The sequence below is a fragment of the Schistocerca serialis genome, chromosome 6 (genome assembly GCF_023864345.2).
Source record: "Schistocerca serialis cubense isolate TAMUIC-IGC-003099 chromosome 6, iqSchSeri2.2, whole genome shotgun sequence".
In the NCBI taxonomy this organism is placed as follows: domain Eukaryota; kingdom Metazoa; phylum Arthropoda; class Insecta; order Orthoptera; family Acrididae; genus Schistocerca; species Schistocerca serialis.
Genome location: NC_064643.1, coordinates 132,078,749 through 132,098,665, shown reverse-complemented (window position 1 = coordinate 132,098,665; position 19,917 = coordinate 132,078,749).

Genomic DNA, 19,917 nt, shown 5'->3' with positions numbered 1-19,917 from the left:
TTGCGTTGCGCTAAAAATATTGTGTATCAGTTTAAGCACAGTCTTGTATAATTGTTCTAAGGGGACGTTTCATATGACGACCCTGCCAGGATACCTCACTGGAATCTTCTGATTTTTTTCTTGTAGTTTGTGTAATTAGTGTAGCTATTGTTTATTGCTAGCGCGTAATTGTTGAGAGAATCTCTTTTGTAGTTGCAGTCTTTCATTGTTGTACAGTAAAACAGTTGTGGCATGCATGTAGATTTGCACCAAGTATTTCGCAGCTGCGCTTGCAATTAACTACATATTATTTTCAGTGCTATGTTAATGTGTTCTCTTATTTTTGCTCTTCAAATTGTGCTTTTCTGTGTTATCGTGTGAAATATTGTGACAATAATGGCGTGTGAAAAACGTAACACTAGGCTCCAAAGTAAACTGAGAAATAATAGTGATGTCGAGCGTAGCTTGCCAGCACCACTGTGTAATGAAGTAACAGACGTTCAAAGTAGTAATTTGGTAACTGTGCATAGGGAAATGGAGCGGGCTGCAAACAATGGCGTAGACAGTGAAACAGGTAGTGAACAGGGATGCATTATCGATCTATCGCTCGGCAACAGCTCGCCTCAGGAATCCGAAATGATAGGACACAATTTTGCAAATACTGTAGATTCAGGTTTTGCGTCCTCACCGTTTTCTCAAATGAGTCAAGACACATTTTCCGCTTGTCAAAATGTGAATGTTGCCGGTGCAAATTCACTGCCGAAAAGCACTGAGGAACATGTTTCAGACACCAGTGCATTGTTATTACAATTAATGCAACAAATGGGACAAAAGCTTGAAAAGTTAGACACAATGGAACAAAATCAGAGACAAACACAGCAACAGTTAGACACAATGGAACAAAATCAGAGACAAACATAGCAAAAGCTTCAAAAGTTAGACACAGTGGAACAAAAGCTTAAAAAGTTAGACACAATGGAACAAAATCTTCAAAAGTTAGACACGACGCTTGAACAAACACGTGAAGATTTAACTACTGAGTTACATAACATCGAATCGAAATGTCAAAAAGTCTGTAATGACGTAAAAACACAAATTTCTGAGCATTTCCAACCTATTTTTTCGCGTCATGAAAATGCATTACAGAATCACGAAGCAGCCATAAAAGAACTGCAAACTATTGTTCATGAAAATCACGACACCTTGCAAGCTAAAATTGACTCAGTTGCATCTACTGATTCGCTTACGCAACTTGCAAAAACTCATGAAAACTTAAAGGACACAGTAGATACGATTTCAACACAAATGGACACTCTGAAACTTGGTTCAGAAAAACACACTGAGGAAATAAGTACACTATCGCAGAAAGTAGCCGAACTTTCGGATCAGTTCACTAACTTATCTGCAAAGGTAGATGATGATCTGAATGACACAAGACCTGTAGCCATCACTGACACAGAAGAGTATGAACAAATTAAGAAATTCAAACAAAATCAGAATCAAATTAATACGCAATACAAAAGAGAAATCCGGGAAGTACAAGATCAGTTGGCACAAGTAATACAAAAATTTCATATTTCAGAGGACACTCGCGCTCCAACACGGGAAGAGGGACTTAGAAATACGGAACACCCACAAGATAATAACACAGGACACTTCGGAAATTATGAAAGAAATTGGCAAGGTGCACCGAATTATGAGATGGAACCGCCGACACGACGTAACAATGACAGATATGCTACTCGCCGACACGATGATTTTGACTATAAGCTGCTTATTACTACACGTAAATTCAAAACACTTAAGAATTCTGCCAACGACATTCATCCACAAGCGTGGCTCCATCAATTCTCTCATTGTTTTCCTCCCAACTGGTCATTGGAGCACAGGTTAGAATTTATGTGTGGCTACTTGGAGAATGAACCAGCTGTAAGAATGCGATCGGTCATTCACGATTGTCACAGTGAAGGAGATTTTTATCATGCCTTCCTCTCAGCATATTGGTCTCAAGCTACACAAGACCGAGTAAAACATAGCATCATAATGATGAAACATTTCAAACAATCTGAATTTTCCAGTCTTGTGAAATATTTTGAAGACATGTTGCACAAGAATCAGTACCTGTCAAACCCATACAGCCCCTCAGAACTCATCCGCATTTGCTTAATCAAACTGCCTGAACATTTACGACATATTATTTTAGCAGGACGTTGCAAAGACGACATTGAAGCTTTTCAGGGACTGTTACAAGAACTGGAAATTGACACTGATAATCGCGGAACGCGAAAGCAGGAGCACAACAATTACAGATCACATCCGTCACAATTCCGCGATGACAGAAATAATACACGACAAGGCTATTCTTTCAACGTAAATCGTGACCAAAACAGACACCACCCGTATGACAAACGTTGGCAGAGTAGTAATAATTACAGGGAAAGATCACCTCTCCGTGGTAATGACTATCACAGAGACAATCAGAGAAACAGACAATATGGGAACCAAAACAATTATTATTAGGGGAGACAGAATAACTTTAGACGCAACGGTCCAGCGTGCAGTTACGATTCAGGGAGAAATTCTCCACCACTTAACCGACAAGAAAGAAACTACAGGAACTACCGACATGACGACAGACCTGAATTGGATCAGAACCGGCGGGATTCAAACAGAGCAGGGCCCTCTCGACAAAGTGAATTTGTAGAAGTTAGGTCTCCAAACCCCAATAACGACGCGCGCCAACAAAGAGACAATAGGCAATGAATCATACCGCTGGCAGGCACAAAACGTACGTATGAAACTAATGACGCAGCTGCCGTAGCTAGTAATTACGTAAAAATGGAAGACGTTAGGGACATCTTACTCCAGGAACACGACATAAAACATAACAACATTGCATATCCTGTGATTCACATTACTGTAAATGACGTAGAATTTACGGCAGTACTTGACTCTGGCAGTCCCATTTCAGTGATTAGTGAAACAGCTTTTAGCAAATGCAACAAATCGAACGATTGCCCCACACTTCCGTTACCTAAGATTAAATTACAAGGTGCAATCTTTGGAAAAAGTGTAGATGTACGCCAACAAACCAATTTAGAATTCTTTTGCCAAAGCCACAGCTTCTCTATGAACTTTCTTATTGTTCCATTATTGTCGACGGAAATTATATTTGAATGAATACAAAGCAATCTTAAACTTTCACGATCCTGAAATAAGTTTAGAGAAGGAAGGTAAGTCAATAGCTTTGAAATTTGAAGATTGGCTCTCAAACCATGACGAGGAAATTAATCGGCTTTACCTTCTGTTAGACAACAGTTCGGAATTTTCTACGGAACTAGACACTAACAATCACTCTGCAAGTACTGACAGGGATGATATCGACGGCATATTTGAAATTAATGAGTTAATTCAGAATAAAATTCAAACAATTGAGAATTGTAATGACACTGATAGGCAGGACCTTTTTGAGATTTTACAAGCACATTCCACAGTTTTTACTCATAAAACAGGAACAATCAAGGGATTTCAATACCAATTTCGTGTTCGTGAGCATACTAAATTTTGTGTTAGACCATATGTAATTCCAGTACATTATAGGGACCATGTTAGAACAGAAATACAATCTATGCTTGACGAGGGCATTATTGAGCCTGCAGTAAGCTCATACAACAATCCATTACATGTTGTTGAGAAGAAAAATGGATCGATCAGGCTTGTCTTAGATTCGAGACAAATCAATACTATCATTATTCCTGAAACAGACAGGCCGCAAACGTTGGAAGAACTTCTTCAAAATTTTAATGGTGTAAAAGTGTTGTCTTCCATTGATCTCAGATCCAGCTTTTATCAGATCGAACTTAATCCTGAATGTAGAAAATACACAGCTTTCCTTTGTTTCGGCGTTTGTTATCAGTTTCGCAAACTTCCCTTTGGTTTGAACATTTCTTCAGCAGCATTCATTCGCGGGCTAAATTCCATATGACCTGAGTTCTTAAAACGTCACATCACCTTATATGTGGACGATATTCTAATAGCAGAAGCTTCATGGGAACAACATAATCGCATCCTCAACAGTTGGTTACATATTTTTGCAGAATCTGGAATTACAGTTAACTTGGAAAAGTCTGAATTCGGTAGGTCAAAGGTGAGGTTTTTGGGACATATTATTTCTTCTGAAAGCATTCAGCCGGATCCTGAAAAGTTAGAAGCAATCAGAGCCATTCCAGTTCCATCCACAAAAAAACAAGTCCGCAGTTTTCTAGGTCTCGTAAATTTTTACCGTCGTTTTCTGAATATGCAAATTCTTGTTACACCAAAACTTTGTTCTCGCACTGGAAAAAATACTATTTGGAACTGGGACGAACAAGCACAGTTGGAATTCAATTCTTTGAAAGAATCGCTACTTAACGCGCCAATACTAGCTCATCCAGATCTGTCACAAGATTTCTGCCTTAGCACGGATTCTTCTAAAGTCGGTCTTGGTGCCCATTTATTTCAAGAAGCCACAGAAAATGGCACTACTGTTCAGAAAACCATTGCTTTTGCTAGCCGAGTGCTAACAAAATCTGAAAAAAATTATTCCGAAACTGAATTAGAAGCTTTATCTATCGTTTGGGCAGTTAACAAATTCCGTTTCTTTCTTTCTGGTAATCACGTAAAAGTGTACAGTGATCATCGTGCATTACAATTTCTTATGTCTTCAAAATTAAATCATGACAGGTTAAAACGTTGGGCATTGTTTCTGCAAGAATTCCACTTCACAATAGTCTACATTCCCGGCAAGGAGAACATTGTTGCGGATGCACTGTCACGCGCACCGGCTGGGCTTGAGAAAAGTAACACAGAAGGCAACGTCGAGAAAAATTTCAGTATTCTTCACATTCAGAAAGTCGCCTTTGAAAACTTCATCACCACATCTTTAAAGGACATTGCTCATGAACAAGATAAAGATCCGATTTGGAAAGACATCAAGAGCAAATGGCATGAAAAGACACACACTCAGATTCGGCATTATTATCTGGTTAGAAACAACATACTGTTCAAACGCTGCACTGTTGATGACAAGCTATGGGTACTTTGCATTCCTGACGATTTTGTTAATAAGCTCATTTGGTACATTCATTTCAGCTATGCACATTTTGGCCCACGAAAATGTTATCATATTCTTCGAACGACTTGTTATTTTAACAATATGGAAAAGAGAATTCGAAGAGTCTTGTCTATTTGTAAACTTTGTCAAAAGGCGAAACCATCTACTATCTCCCATCGTGCTCCGCTGTTTCCTATCATTCCTTCTAAATTAAAAGAATTTGCTGCTGTTGATCTCTTGGGACCGCTTGTCAGAACATCTAATGGATTTTCGTACGTTCTAGTCGCTGTTGAACTTACTTCAAAATTTGTTTCTTTCACACCGTTACGTAAAGCCACTGGACGGTCTGTATCCAACGCCTTTGTTAAAAATTTCTTACGTGAAGTTGGACACGTTAGTAAAGTCATTTCAGATAACGGACCGCAATTCAGATCTGCTGTTTGGTCACGCATGCTTCGCAACCATAAAATCAAACCTGTTTTTATTTCATTGTACTCACCACATTGTAACCCCTCCGAACGGATTATGAAAGAAATCAATAAGCTTTGCAGACTTTATTGTCACAGAAAGCATCAGCATTGGGACAGGTATTTACACTTATTTCAAAACGTGCTGAATGAAATGCCTCATGATTCCACTGCTTTACCACCTACTCTTGTACTGAAGAATGAAGAACCACCGAACAGAATCAGAGAGCTTGTACCTTTCCCGAATACATGTAAACTTCGACACAAAGACATAATTGATTTGGCTCTTAAAAATATAAAATCTGCAGCAGACAAAAGGAGAAAACTACACGGTAAAGCAAATGCAAAGAAATTGTATATTGGTCAGAAAGTTCTCATTAAAGCTCATTCATTGTCACATAAGAAGAAACACTTGAGTCACAAATTCTTTCTAGTTTACAATGGACCTTACAGAATCCGACGTATACCACATGATAATTGCGTTGAAGTTGAAACTCTGCATACTAGGAAGAGTAAAGGTTTACACCACATTTCACATGTAAAACCGTTTATTGAAAGATAATCTGCTTTTTAACTTTGTCTTTGCCATAAAATTTTTCACTTCACATTTCTAGTATGCTTTGTCAGACTTAGACTCTGTTAACATGCAACAATGTTTGAAGTTAAATATCCAGTCAAGAACCAAGAGAACTTATTTAAACAGAAATTACGAATGCATTGTTATAGTGAACAGACGACACAGTGTTGTTATTTGTACATTCTTGCTTGTTAGTTGCACGATTATGTAACGACTATCAGGCTTACATACATAGAACATGTACTGGTACTGCTAATGAGATTTTAGTGCAACATTTTGGTTTACTTGAAAATACGTTATGGATTCAAGGTGCTTTCTGAGAGATACCAGATGACACAGTGGTTAGTTTATTTGACAGCTACACAACTATATCACGACGCTACTAATGTGTGACACAATTTACCTTGTTGCTTTTGCGGTGTATCTGTTTTATATCTGCAGTTTTTCTGAATTCCTCTGGAAAGTAAAACATGTTTTAGTAGTAACTTTTGTGGTATAGCTACAAGGAGACAGCCTTTTCTGTAGCACAACAATACGTTACAGCACAGTACTTTCTTCATCACGGCAATAAGCGTAATAACTAAGATATCTATACTCAAAGCATTTCACTTTTGTTTATCATGAGGTAAGTACATTGACTTCTGCAGAACTTAGCTTTCGGAGGACGATAATTACGACACTCCCACAGAATTATCTTACAGCAAGACGCACATTTAGCGCTACAGGACACGCATTTGAGTGATTAATTTTGTACTTAAAACATTTATTTTTAAAGATATTTGAAGTACAATGATACGAAGTTTTTCCGTGATACATTTCATTCCATTGCAATAATCTGTAACACCTGAGGGTATAATTACATTAATCCTCAGGGGGGTACACGCTTACTTTGTGTATCATGTGTTTGGCAAGCGCAAGGAGCCCTAGCTAATATAGTATTTGCTTACACAACTTTACACATCAGTACCACATTTCTCCAACACATAATTACACAGCTATCTGATCATTTAACTGAGAGAGACAAAAGTTTTTAGTACGGCAGTGACAGATGTTTACGTAATTACACCGTTGGATAACTTCACACTTACGAAATTGTATTTTGTCTGTAGTTTGTGAACTGTTCATATTTTTTCAGACCCATTGTGATATTATGAGAACTTTGAATGATATATTTGGTATGGGATCACGATTTTTAAAGTACGTTTGAGGCAGATGACACTTTTGACATGAGCAGAGAATTTTTTTTTAGGTTTTGAAATTATTGCAAAAAGCTACGACGTTTTTGAGAGTTGACTGAGGTGTTATGATATTATTACGACGACGATGTGTATTATGCTGCTGAGGTATGTTTATGATCAATAAGCTGATGCTATATGAGGAATTTGATTATGCTACCTATTTATTATGATGAAATATTGAAGAAGTGTCTACGAATATGTATACATGTTATAAAGCAAGGAATAATGAGTAGTGATTAGGGACTCTGATTTGTGGAAGAGGATGTTGGAAACCAAGAATCGTACTTAAGAATTATGAAATGTGTGTACATGTGTGAATGTATTACAATGCCGACGAAAAATTTTTTGGACACTGTTATATCAACAGGATTTTGTTTCTACAGATTTGTAACGCAAATTCTTGACCTGTGAAATTTTTTATATGAGACTGCCGCTGTAGCGGAAACTGCTGTCGTAAATATTTCAGTAAGAAAGCTAAGTGACCTTGACGTAATGCGTTTTGGCCGCCCAGCTGAGAGATAGCCGCCTGACAAAAGAAAGCCATTAGGTGGAGAAAAAAAAAAAAAGGAGAGGCCATTATCCTCGCTATTGACATTCCTTTGTAGAAAGCATCGCAAATACGACACGCTCAAACTTGAAAACATATGATAACACTGTGGAGCTCTTAATTTATGATATTTACTGAAATGCCTAATGAAATGACGAGAAATATCTTATGTCTATACACCTGATTATGACTACTGTCTTTCTAGTTGAGAGATATTTTTTACTACCTTATGAAATGCCATATGGCTTGCTTTATGTATTTATTTACTCATTTTGTTTAATATCTAGTTTCTAGCTGCACTGCAGCATTGGTTAAAATAAAATTTTATAGATGTACTAATATAAATATTTTCTGTCTACAGATCGAGTAAATAATAATTTTTTTCAAAAAAATGAGGGAGCACAAAAAGACATTTACCTTCACAGGAACTGCATTCATAATTTTCTTTTCAAGTACTCGGTAATTTTTTGTAGAATAAGTTGTGGTGCACCACTTTAATGACATAGATATTAAGATGTGAATAGACATTTCCCTTATCTGCATTGTTGTCTTTAGTGTACTATTTTTTCTGCTTGAGCTTTGTCATGTATAGGTATAAGTTATAGCATTTGCTGCTGCTGCTTGCCAGGCATAGTGTTACTGAATTTGACTCTGTATTACTTTGTTAAGCTAGTTTTACTACTGATTTATTTTTCTTGTTGCTGCACATTGGCTCATATTAGTTGTAATGTTGCATTGCTTGGTAATTTAGATTTACTGCAGCTTGCTTTGACAATTTCCATTTTTTTGTCATTGTTCTTTGTGTTAATTGTTTTGTGCTGCTGCATTGCCTCGTCCCTTAGTTTAGCATCTGAGCTCAGTAGATTTAAGTTAGCTTAAGATGGGGTAGGCTATATGTGAGAACGAGTTGTGATGAATTGGAAGAAATGCATTGAGAAGCTATAAGAAAATGGTTTGGCCAAAAAAGAATTTTGAAAGAGGATGTGAACAGAATGCAGAAAGCATGCTTGGACAGGATTTTTTTTTTGGTGGAAACAAATGTTGAAATAAGGGGAAAGATCTACAGAACGAAGTTTTGGGTTGGACTTCAGTACCAAATGTTAAAACAAACCCTGTCCTTTCCTCCTGTGTTATTCTGCTATGTGTTGGTGTACTCTTGTTTATTTGTGTTTTTCCTGTCTTTATGTGTTTAGCTTATACGATTTATGTTGTAGAATTTTTCTAGCCCTAAGCTAAATTCACTATGATGAGGAATACTGTTATCCTCAAATATAATTTGCATTAATAATATGTTATTTACTTCGTAAAGATGTTTAGACATTATTTATCTGTTCTGTTTTATTGCTCATGTGTGAAGTTGATGTTTCAAAAGTTATTCTGATCTTTTATGTATGTACTTATGTCATAATTCTTGTAACACTGATGTACATGTTTATTTCTATTCTTTTGTAAATCCTGTATTACTACAAATGTTATCTGTATTATTATGTTTTTAATGATGTTTTCTGTATCTTTGTAATTGCATTCTTATGTTATAAAATTGTAATTGACACCAGTTCATCAAATTAAGTAACTTGTAAGTTCCATTTCACTGCACACGTTTCTGTTGGTCATAGTATATGGACAATATGTGAGAAGTAGGGACTGTTAGTGTTTACACGTGTGTTAATAATTCAGCAAGGGACTGGATAACAGCATTGCTGGTTCTAAGGACAATTCCAAAAACTTTGTGAGTGCACAAGTGGTGGTTCATGGACTCTTCAATGGTGATTGTGCACCTGCACAGTCACAGCAGATGGCTGCTAGCCATCTCTACAAGGACTTCAGTGGGTCTGCACCTCTGGTGGCCCACCAATACAGTAATCTCTACCAGGACTACAGTGGTCTGCTCTGTGATGACCTATCTACCAATATTCTTCAAAACTTCGACTGACTCTGCGGTGGGTTTGCTCTGTTGTGGCCCATTACCTGTCTGCATGTCGAGAGTCAGCACTGTCTTTTCGTTGGAAGGACAACACTACTTCTTCAAGACTGCATGGAAATCCTCTACTTCCGTGTGCATTGTCTTTTACTGCACAGACTTTGAGAAAAGAAACGGCAGTTTTACTGTGATGAATGATCAGGACTGTCTTTATGGACTGTGAGAAAATTTTAGCTTTTGGCCAACCTTGTATCAATAAGTGTGTGCATATGATTTCTTTGTTATTGTAATTGTGAAAAAATTTTTCACAAATATGTATTGGCCAGTGCCCAAAACAATTTGTAAAATTTTTTGTGGGGAGCATGGGGGCTATGTAAATAGGCTGTTTAGGTTTTCTTATTGGTAACGCCACGTAGTGCTCTGCATGAAAATCACTGGCTGTGCTGTGTGCAGTCTGTGGCTAGTTTGCATTGTTGTCTGCCATTGTAGTATTGGGCAGCTGGATGTTAACAACGCGTGGCGTTGCACAGTTGGAGGTGAGCTGCCAGCAGTGATGGATGTGGGGAGAGAGATGGCAGAGTTCTGAAATTTGTAACACTGGTTGTCATGAACTGCTGTATATATTATGACCTTTGAACACTAGTAAGATAAATACATTGTTTGTTCTCTATCAAAATCTTTCATTTGCTAAGCCTATCAGTAGTTAGTGCCTTCAGTAGTTTGAATCTTTTGATTAGCTGGCAGTAGTGGCGCTCGCTGTATTGCAGTAGCTTGAGTAACGAAGATTTTTGTGAGGTAGGTGATTTGTGAAAGGTACAGGTTAATGTTAGTCAGGGCCATTCTTTTGTAGGGATTTTTGAAAGTCAGATTGCGTTGCGCTAAAAATATTGTGTATCAGTTTAAGCACAGTCTTGTATAATTGTTCTAAGGGGACGTTTCACAACCATATTTAATATTAACATTTAGAAGAAACATGGTAAATTAAGATCGGGACAAATAAGGCTGACGAGGAGAATACGCCAAGTGCCATATCCCGATTTCCCAGTAACTTTGCTCACTGAAAGAGGAGTCGAAATAAGCGAACACGTGTCTCGGCTTATGCATAGATACTCATCCGTTTCCTAGAAAACAACGGTCAAAGTTTTCGAGATAATTCAGGAGCCTATTAGCAAATAAATGGTTGAACCGAAGCGGTGGCACAGTGGCTAGATTCGCGGCTTCAGTCTTTCGTGCCCCGTGACCGTAACCTGATTACTAATTTTACTTTTGCTTTTTTATTTGTCTACCGAGATAATGTTGATCTATCTAACAGTACTTACGGCTGTTACAAAGGATGATCGTTCTTCGTTCAAGCTAAAAATATTTTCAAAAAAATACGCTCTAAGATATAAAAAACGACGCACCCAGAAATAATTGTCCGAATGCGACGGTAATCAGTAGATGTGATGTGCATGTAGAGACAAACAAATGATTACGAATCCATTTATTCAAGACAAAGCGCTTCACAAACTGAGCAAGTCAGTAATGCATTGGTCTACCTCTGGCCCTTATGTAAGCAGTTATTCGGTTTGGCATTGATTGATAGCGTTGTTGGACGTTCTCCTGAGGAATATGGTGCCAAATTCTGTTAATTTGGCGCTTTAGATTGTAAAAATATCGAACTGGTTGGAGGGACCTGCCCATAGTCCAAATGTTCTCAATTGGTGAGAGATCTGGCGATCTAACTGACCAAAATAGGATTTGGCCAGCCAGAAGACAAGCAGTCGAAAGTCTCATTCTGTGTGGACTGGCACTATCTTGCTGAAATGTAAGGACAGGATGGCATGCCGTGTAGGTCAACGAAACGGAGTGTAGAACACAGTCGACGTACCGCTGTGCTGTGAGAGTGCTGCGGATGACAACCCCAACTGAGAACGTTTGGAGCATTCTGGGCAGGACACTCCAATCAGTTCGAGGTTTTGGCGAACTAACGCGCCAATTAGGTAGAATTTGGCACGATATGGCTCAGGACATACAGCACCTCTATCAATCAGTGCCAAGCAGAATAATTGTTTACATAAGGGCCAGAGGTGGATCAACACTTTAATTTGTGAAGCTCTTTCTCTTGAATAAATCATCCACTTTTCTCGAATTGCCGGCCCAGGTGGCCGAGCGGTTCTAGGCGATTCAGTCCGGAAACGCTATGGTCGCAGGTTTGAATCCTGCCTCGGGCATGGGTCTTTGTGATGTCCTTAGGTTAGTTAGGTATAAGTAGTTCTAAGTTCTAGGGTACTGATGACCTCATAAGTTGAGTCCCATAGTGCTCAGAGCCATTTGACCCATTTCCTGAATTTTTAATGATTTGTTTGTCTGTATATATGTACACCACATCTACTGATTTCCGTTCCATTCGGTCTATTCTCCCCTGCTGTGTCTTTCTTTTCGCTCTCTCTTGCTCGCTCTCTCTCTCTTTCTATTATTTTTTTGGTTGCAGTGTACTTACGTTCCACAATGAGTCGTGAGTGATTACCCGGTTTGGATGTAGTATCAATAACAGGAAAGTGGAGAGGGTCGTCACACGTGTCCTTGATTGGCGAGAGAGTGTAGTACAAATGACAAAAATCTTAACTGCGGAACTCTTACGAAATACGTCGTACATTTCTCGACAACGTGCCTGAAAATCCTCAAGACCTCCAGTTTAGAAATCACGAATATTCTTCAGTCCCCTCCTGTCTGTCCAGCAGAGATCGGGCGAATAGAATTATGGAAATAACAACTCGCACAGAAGCAGTCATTGTTCACACTCTCCATCTGCGAATAGAAAAGGCATGTGTGGTTGAGTAAAAAGTATCCTGTCCCATGCAGTTTACAGTGACTCTCAGAGTATATAGGCGAAGATGTGGGTGATTAAGTAGAAAACGAAATAGCGCGAAATATTGATTTTTCTAAAATAATGGACCATTTTCCACAAAAAAAAAAGAGCTTAAATACTTGAATAAGAGAAAAATTTAAATCACCAAGAAAATACATTTTATTAGCAGTTTATAACTGAAGACCGATATTCAAACTTATGTACTGCTTTGAAACTATCTATTCATTCTTGTCTTGCAATACAGTATTATATATTATTTCGCTGTTGTGACGGTATTCAGTTTTTAAGTAGCTTTCTACTTTATTATTCTGAACTTAAAGATTGTCTTACTAGCGAAACAAAGATTCTCATAAACAGTTCCGTTTTGAATTGATTAAAACAGTATCTCGTGTAGTGTGTAGCAGCTGTTATCTGCAGTGATGCAAGGACGAAATGGTTTCCTGCTTTTAGGAGGGGCGTTAAATAAGTAATGCAACACAATTTTTTCTCTACCAGATGGTTGAAAAATGTGGAATTTGTTATCGGACATCGTGGAATATTCCTTCTTCAGTCCCTAAAGCTCCATGAAGTTCTGAGAGGTGGCGGTGCTATACGTAGCCTTCAAAATGGCATCTGTAGCAGTGATGTGTTCCAAGCATATAGCTGTCACTGAGTTTCTTTTGGCGGAAAACCAGAGCATCACAGATATTCATAGGCGCTTGCAGAATGTCTATGGAGACCTGGTACTGAACAAAAGCTCCGTGAGTCGTTGGGCGAGGCGTCTGTCATCATCACAACACGGTCGCGCAACCCTGACCGATTCCCGCCCGCCGGCCGGCACACACAGGTGTGACTCCTGCAATGTTGGAACGTGCGGACACTCTCATTCGTGTTCATCGACGAATCACAATCAAACACCTCTCTGCACAACTGGACGTCTCTGTTGGCAGTACTGACACACCCGTCTACCAGTTGGGGTACTAAAAGGTGTGTGCCTGCTGGATTCCTCGCCATCTAACAGAAGACAAGGAAGAACCATCTGTAAGGAATTGTTTGCCCGTTACAAGGCTGTTACTGACAATTTTTTGTCTAACATTGTCACAGGTGATGAAACATGGGTTCATCACTTCAAACCGGAAACAAAACAGCAAACCATGGATTGGCGCCAAACCTCCTCACCCTCCAAGAAAAAGTTCAAAGCTGGACCCTAAACCGGTAAAGTCATGGCAACTGTTTTCTGCGAGTCTGAAGGCGTTATTCTGCTTGACGCCCTCCCTCATGGTGTACCGATCAGCTCGGAAATGTATTGTGCCATCCTCAGGAAATTGAAGAAACCACTTCACCGTGTTCGTCGCCACAAAATGTAAACGAAATTCTTCTTTTCTATGACAACGAAGGTCTTACACAAGTCTGCGCACGGAGGAGAAGCTCACAAAACTTCATTGGACTGATATTCCTTATCAGCCATACAGCACGGGTCCCGCACCTTTCGCCTTCCATCTGTTTGGTCCAATAATGGATACACTCCATGGGAAGCAGTACTTGATTGATGGGGAAGTTATTGATGCTGGAAAACGTTGACTCCAACGTCGACCAGTAGAGTGGTACCAGTATGGCGCCGGAAGGCTGTCGCATTGAACGGAGATTTTGTTGAAAAATAGGGTTTCGTAGCCAAAAGAGTGGGAAATAATAAGGTGTATTGGAATTCTGAATAAAACAGGAAAAAAGCGTTGCATTACACATTGAACTCACCGCAAATAAGCGGGAGAAAATCGTTAACATTATACACTGAAGAGCCAAAGAAACTGGTACACCTACCTAATATCGTGTAGGGCCCCCGCGAGCACGCAGAAGTGGCGCAACACGACGTGGCACAAACTCACCTAATGTCTCAAGTAATGCTGGAGGGAACTGACACCATGAATCCTGCGGGCTGTCCATAAATTCGTAAGAGTTCGAGGGGGTGGAAATCTCTTCTGAACAGCACGATGCAAGGCATCCCAGGTATGCTGAATAATGTTCATGTCTGGGGAGTTTGGTGGCCAGCGGAAGTGTTTAAACTCAAAAGAGTGTTCCTGGAGCCACTCTGTAGCAATTCTGGACTTGTGAGGCGTCGCATTGTTCTGATGGAATTGCCGAAGTCTATCGGAATGCTCAATCGACATGAATGGATCCAGGTGATCAGAGAGGATGTTTACGTACCTGTCACCAGTCAGAGTCGAATCTAGAGGTACCAGGGGATCCCGTACCACTCCAACTGAAAACGCCCCACACCATTACATAGCCACCACCAGTTTGAACAGCACCCTGGTGACATGCAAGGTTAATGAATTCATGAGGTTGTCTCCATATACGCACTCGCCCATCTGCTCGATGCAGTTTGAAACGAGACTCGTCCAATCGTCCAGTCATCAAATGTCAGTGTTGACGGGCCCAGGTGAGGCGGAAATCTTTGTGTCGTGCAGTAGTCAAGGCTACACGAGTGGGCCATGAGGTTTTGTTGAATGGTTCGCACGCTGACACGTGTTGATGGCCCAGCAGTGAAATCTGCTGCAATTAGCGGAAGGGTTGCACTTCTGTCACGTTGAACGATTGTCTTCAGTCATTGTTGGTCCCGTTCTTGCAGTATCTTTTTCCGGCCTCAGCGGTGTCGAAGATTTGATATTTACAGGATTTCTGATATTCACGGTACACTCCTGAAATGGTCGTACTGGAGAATCCCCACTTCATCGCTATCTCGGGGATGTTGTGTGCCATCACTCGTGCGCGGAATATAACATCACGTACAGACTCACTTAAATCTTGATAACCTGCCATTATAGCAGCAGTAACCGATCTAACAACTGCACCAGACACTTGTTGTCTTACGTAGGCGTTGCCGACCGCAGCGCCATATTCTGCCTGTTTACATATCTCTGAATTTGAACATGCGTGCCTATACCAGTTCCTTTGGCGCTTCAGTGTATTTCACTTCACCAAAGTAGTTAAAATAAAAACATATGGTTTTTTTTACGTTTTTCTTGCGTTTTTCACTTTTTGCCTCGAGTGGGAGGAGAGGAGCCACGGTATGGTATAATGTAGTGTGGGTGTATGTGAGTGGTGATGGCGGACGGGATGGAAGGGGAGTACCTGTGAGAGACGAGATGTGGGTTACGTTTAGTTGAGTTGAGAATTGGGGGGGGAGGGGGATGGGGTTAAGCATGAAGGTGGGGAAACGGCCCCCATTTAATGTGTTTGCACCAGGGCCCCCGTGAATGTACGTTCGCCCGTGCTATTTGGTTGCTAGAACAGAACTTCTCAATATTTTAAAACTATTTTATTCGATTTTTGCCACTCGACTTCGTGTACTTACCTTGTTAGTTGACATTAAAACCCAGTTAATATCGCAGAACATTGGAAAATTAAGGTTTTACATTTGATGTGTGCGCTGAGTTGGCAACCTCTGGTAGGTAATACTAGGGACAGGCGCAGGCGAAATATGGGGCAGGTTTTCGAAAATTCTGATTTCCAGTGTTTTCATACGCAGCTGAATGATTTCACTCATGAAATGGAAGAAGGGGATTGATTCTAGGGAACTTAAGTATGTCAGTAACTTGAAACATTTATTACATTTTCAGCTTTATCTGTCGAGACAGGAGGAAGGAGTAACATAAAATAGTTAGGACAGCGATATTTGGGACACTCACCCTATCACGTATACATGGTGATTTTGCTAAATGGCGAAAAACTGCTGGAAACACCACTGAGAGGCTAATGATCAAATGGTTCAAATGGCTCTGAGCACTATGGGACTCAACTGTTGAGGTCATTAGTCCCCTAGAACTTAGAACTAGTTAAACCTAGCTAACCTAAGGACAACACAAACATCCATGCCCGAGGCAGGATTCGAACCTGCGACCGTAGCGGTCTTGCGGTTCCAGACTGCAGCGCCTTTAACCGCACGGCCACTTCGGCCGGCAGAGGCTAATGATCAAAAATGGTCATATGGACACATGGCCGGAAGTTTTGTTCTGAAAGAGCTACATGCACTTGAAGGTGGAAATTAAAGATCTTTGACAATGGCCGCGATAACAGCACCAGCCCGGAGGCCCGCCAGGATGGTATAAGCCAGACATTCTCCTCAACTGCCGCTCTCTGTGTCACGATATGTGCAGACCTTATTACCTTCAGTATTACCTCTGCACCGGCGAGTTTGTTCGTCGCATAGGCCACCACGGTGCTGGGATTTCTGTCACGCATCCTATTTATGGATGTGGCTACCTCTACAAGGGCGGTGTCGACAACCTGCTCAACACTGATCTATGGGCTATGGAGGTTTCCCTTGCTATGGTGGCAGCAAATTTACATAATCAGTTCAGGCTCCATGGGTGGGCGGGGATTACTGGCGACCGTCTCGTGTTGCCAGTCATCCTTCCACAATGCCTCCCAGACGAGGCACACGTACACTTCCCGCAGGTGATCCTGCTATGCTGAGGTGAAGCCTTATGTGGGTACTCCACAACATTGCTCTCTTCAGCGTAGATCGAAAATATAATTACGGACAGAACTTTCTCGCAGGCCTTTTTCTTCTCGTGTGTGCTTTCAATCATTAAGACATACTTAATGCTATACTTGGAGTCTGATGACAGTAAGACTGTATTGAACTACACGGTACCCTACCAGAAATAATGTTCTGCCACTCCAAAGTTTATTAATGTTTCTCTCTCAGCAACTGAAAATAGTAACCCACAGAAAAATATCCTTCCCTGAGAACATTCCTTTCCTGATCTGAAAATAGGGTGTAACAGAATTGTTGCCATTAACACGAATGAAGATGCTGCCCTCTCGTCCGAACAAGACACAGCCAGGACAAAAGCACCAGAGGCGCAAACAAGGGAGCTGGCGCCAGTGGCGTAGAGACTCGCCACTTGTGCGAATTCCACCAGCGCCACGGGCGGCGCTGAGGATGAAGATATCGACTTTGCCTCGGCCAATTGCAGGCCGAGTACAATCCGCCAATGACCGGGCGACAACGGACAGAAACCTACACGGAAGACACAAGAGCAGCTCTCGCCCAATTGGTTATACGAGGTGCGGCAATAAAGTAATGAGATTGATGTAAAAAAAAAAGTTGCTTACCGTTTTAGTCAAGTTTAGTGTTGTCTCCTTCAAAGTAGTTCCCTTCTGATTGCACACGCTTTTTCCAGCGCTTCTGCCATTGATGGTGACATTTCTGGAACTGTATTATCCTCCATGACCCTCGTCACAGCTTTTTTGACATCTTGTTGTTTGAAAATGGTGTTCCTTGACCACCGTTTTGACTCTTGGAAATAGAAAAAAAGTCGGTAGTACTGAAATTTGTTTTGAGGTTAAAAATTGCTCTACTGACAGAGCAGTATAGGATGGCGCATTATCGTGATGCAGAATCCAATTATCAGCAATGTTGGCACGGACACGAAGAACTCTTTTACGAAGTCTTTCTAAAATTTCTTTGTAGTAATATTGGTTAACTGTTTGTCCAGGAGGCACCCACTCTTTATGAACAATTCCCTTGGAATCAAAGAAGCATACAAGCATGCATTTCACCCCTGCAGGGGTGCCACATCTTGCAAAGAAAATGAGTCTCGTTACTTTATTGTCACACCTCGTAGATCGTCGTCCAGGGTTGACTTAGACAGGGAACATCGTTTAGTAAATGCTTAGTAGTGAACAGAACAGTTGTTGTAAATTACATTTGCTATGTACTGTGAAGTTAACCTACGATTATTTGTACTTAGCCACTGAGGGGCATTTTATATTGCATTACATGCAGTGTTGCAGACTTTATTAGTCGACAGGTCACAAAGATATGTAAAACTTTTAAACTCATTTGAGTGACTTTGTTACTAATTTGTTGGAATGCTGTAGAACCTTCGACCTCCTAGCGTGTTACCTGACTCTGGCACAGCTGTGTAATAGTGGCAGGGAGGAATTGTCTTAGCGGTGTACTGCACCAGAAGACGTTTCACGAACTCACAAACTCGGCCTACCAGAACACCAATGGCAACTCGGCCTCTATAGAAGTAGCGACGAGGCCTTTACAAAACTGGCCACCTCGTTTTACAAAAGATACAAGATTAAAATTCTCACACTTCTGAAAAAACGATGTAGCATAGCAGATTTTACCAAAATAATATTTACAGCTGCTGGAGATCGAAGGCATGGTAAATGTAATTTTCTGCTTCCAGAACAGTATGTATCGGTACAATCAGTATATTGTTACTAATTACTCCACGTTCGATAAAACTAGGGACGTATCAGGAAAATTCAATTTAAGATGGGACACTTTTTACGGTTGATGCAATCACATTGTATTCAGAAGTTTTAGAACGTCAGTAACTGGCAAGCTGCTTTCGTGACAATGAAATAAAACTTTGTATGATTTTTTTTACACATTCGGTCATCGTTCACAAGCCCCCACTTGATTTCCGAGGCAAGTCTTTAAAAAGGCTGTATAAAAATACCATGGTTTATATAAATCATACAAATTAACTTAACAAAAGAGTTATATGACGTGTTTCACACTACACTTCATGACTCCGGCCACGAATCACTAGACTGCCAACATGTGACACACTATCCTCCAAAGTCGCTTCTTCTTCCAATAATCCGATCTATTCTCGATTGCTCGATATCTGCCCATTAATCGACCTTGTCCGCTACTCGCTGCTGCTCTCCAGTGGCGGAGACGGGAATGATTTGGGAGCAACTTCCGAACTTACTATTCCGTTTGAACACCCTATAAAATATCTTTTACCTCGACCCTTAAGTGAGTGGACCTCCCTTGGAATGCATTTCCGGCTATATGTCCATACTGTAAGGCTTTCATATGTTTTCTGCCATTGTAAGCAATTCATCTTTACTGTAATGGGAGAAAAATGAATGAGTGCGCTGCACGACTAGTGAATAAGATCCTTGACTCTGCGTTTAACTTTATGGAAACGTTAGCATCGCTGACCAGAGAAAACCACTCTCATGGTTGTCGGCAGCAGGGAGGTATAAGGAGGGGAGATGGCACTATGGCCTTCTGCTGTACGTCTGTTTGAAGGCGGTGGGCGTGGTCGGCCGCCATGTTTGATTGGTCAAAAGAGTGACAGGGCTCTTGTTAGAATTGCGTGTTCTTCATATTTAACGTTATCTCTGCGAAATAATTTCAGATGATGTTGAGTGTTACAATGTTTACATGCATAACACAACGTCAGAATAGCTTTTTCAGGCGTTTTCGTTTTGTTTTTAATGCGTTTTTGT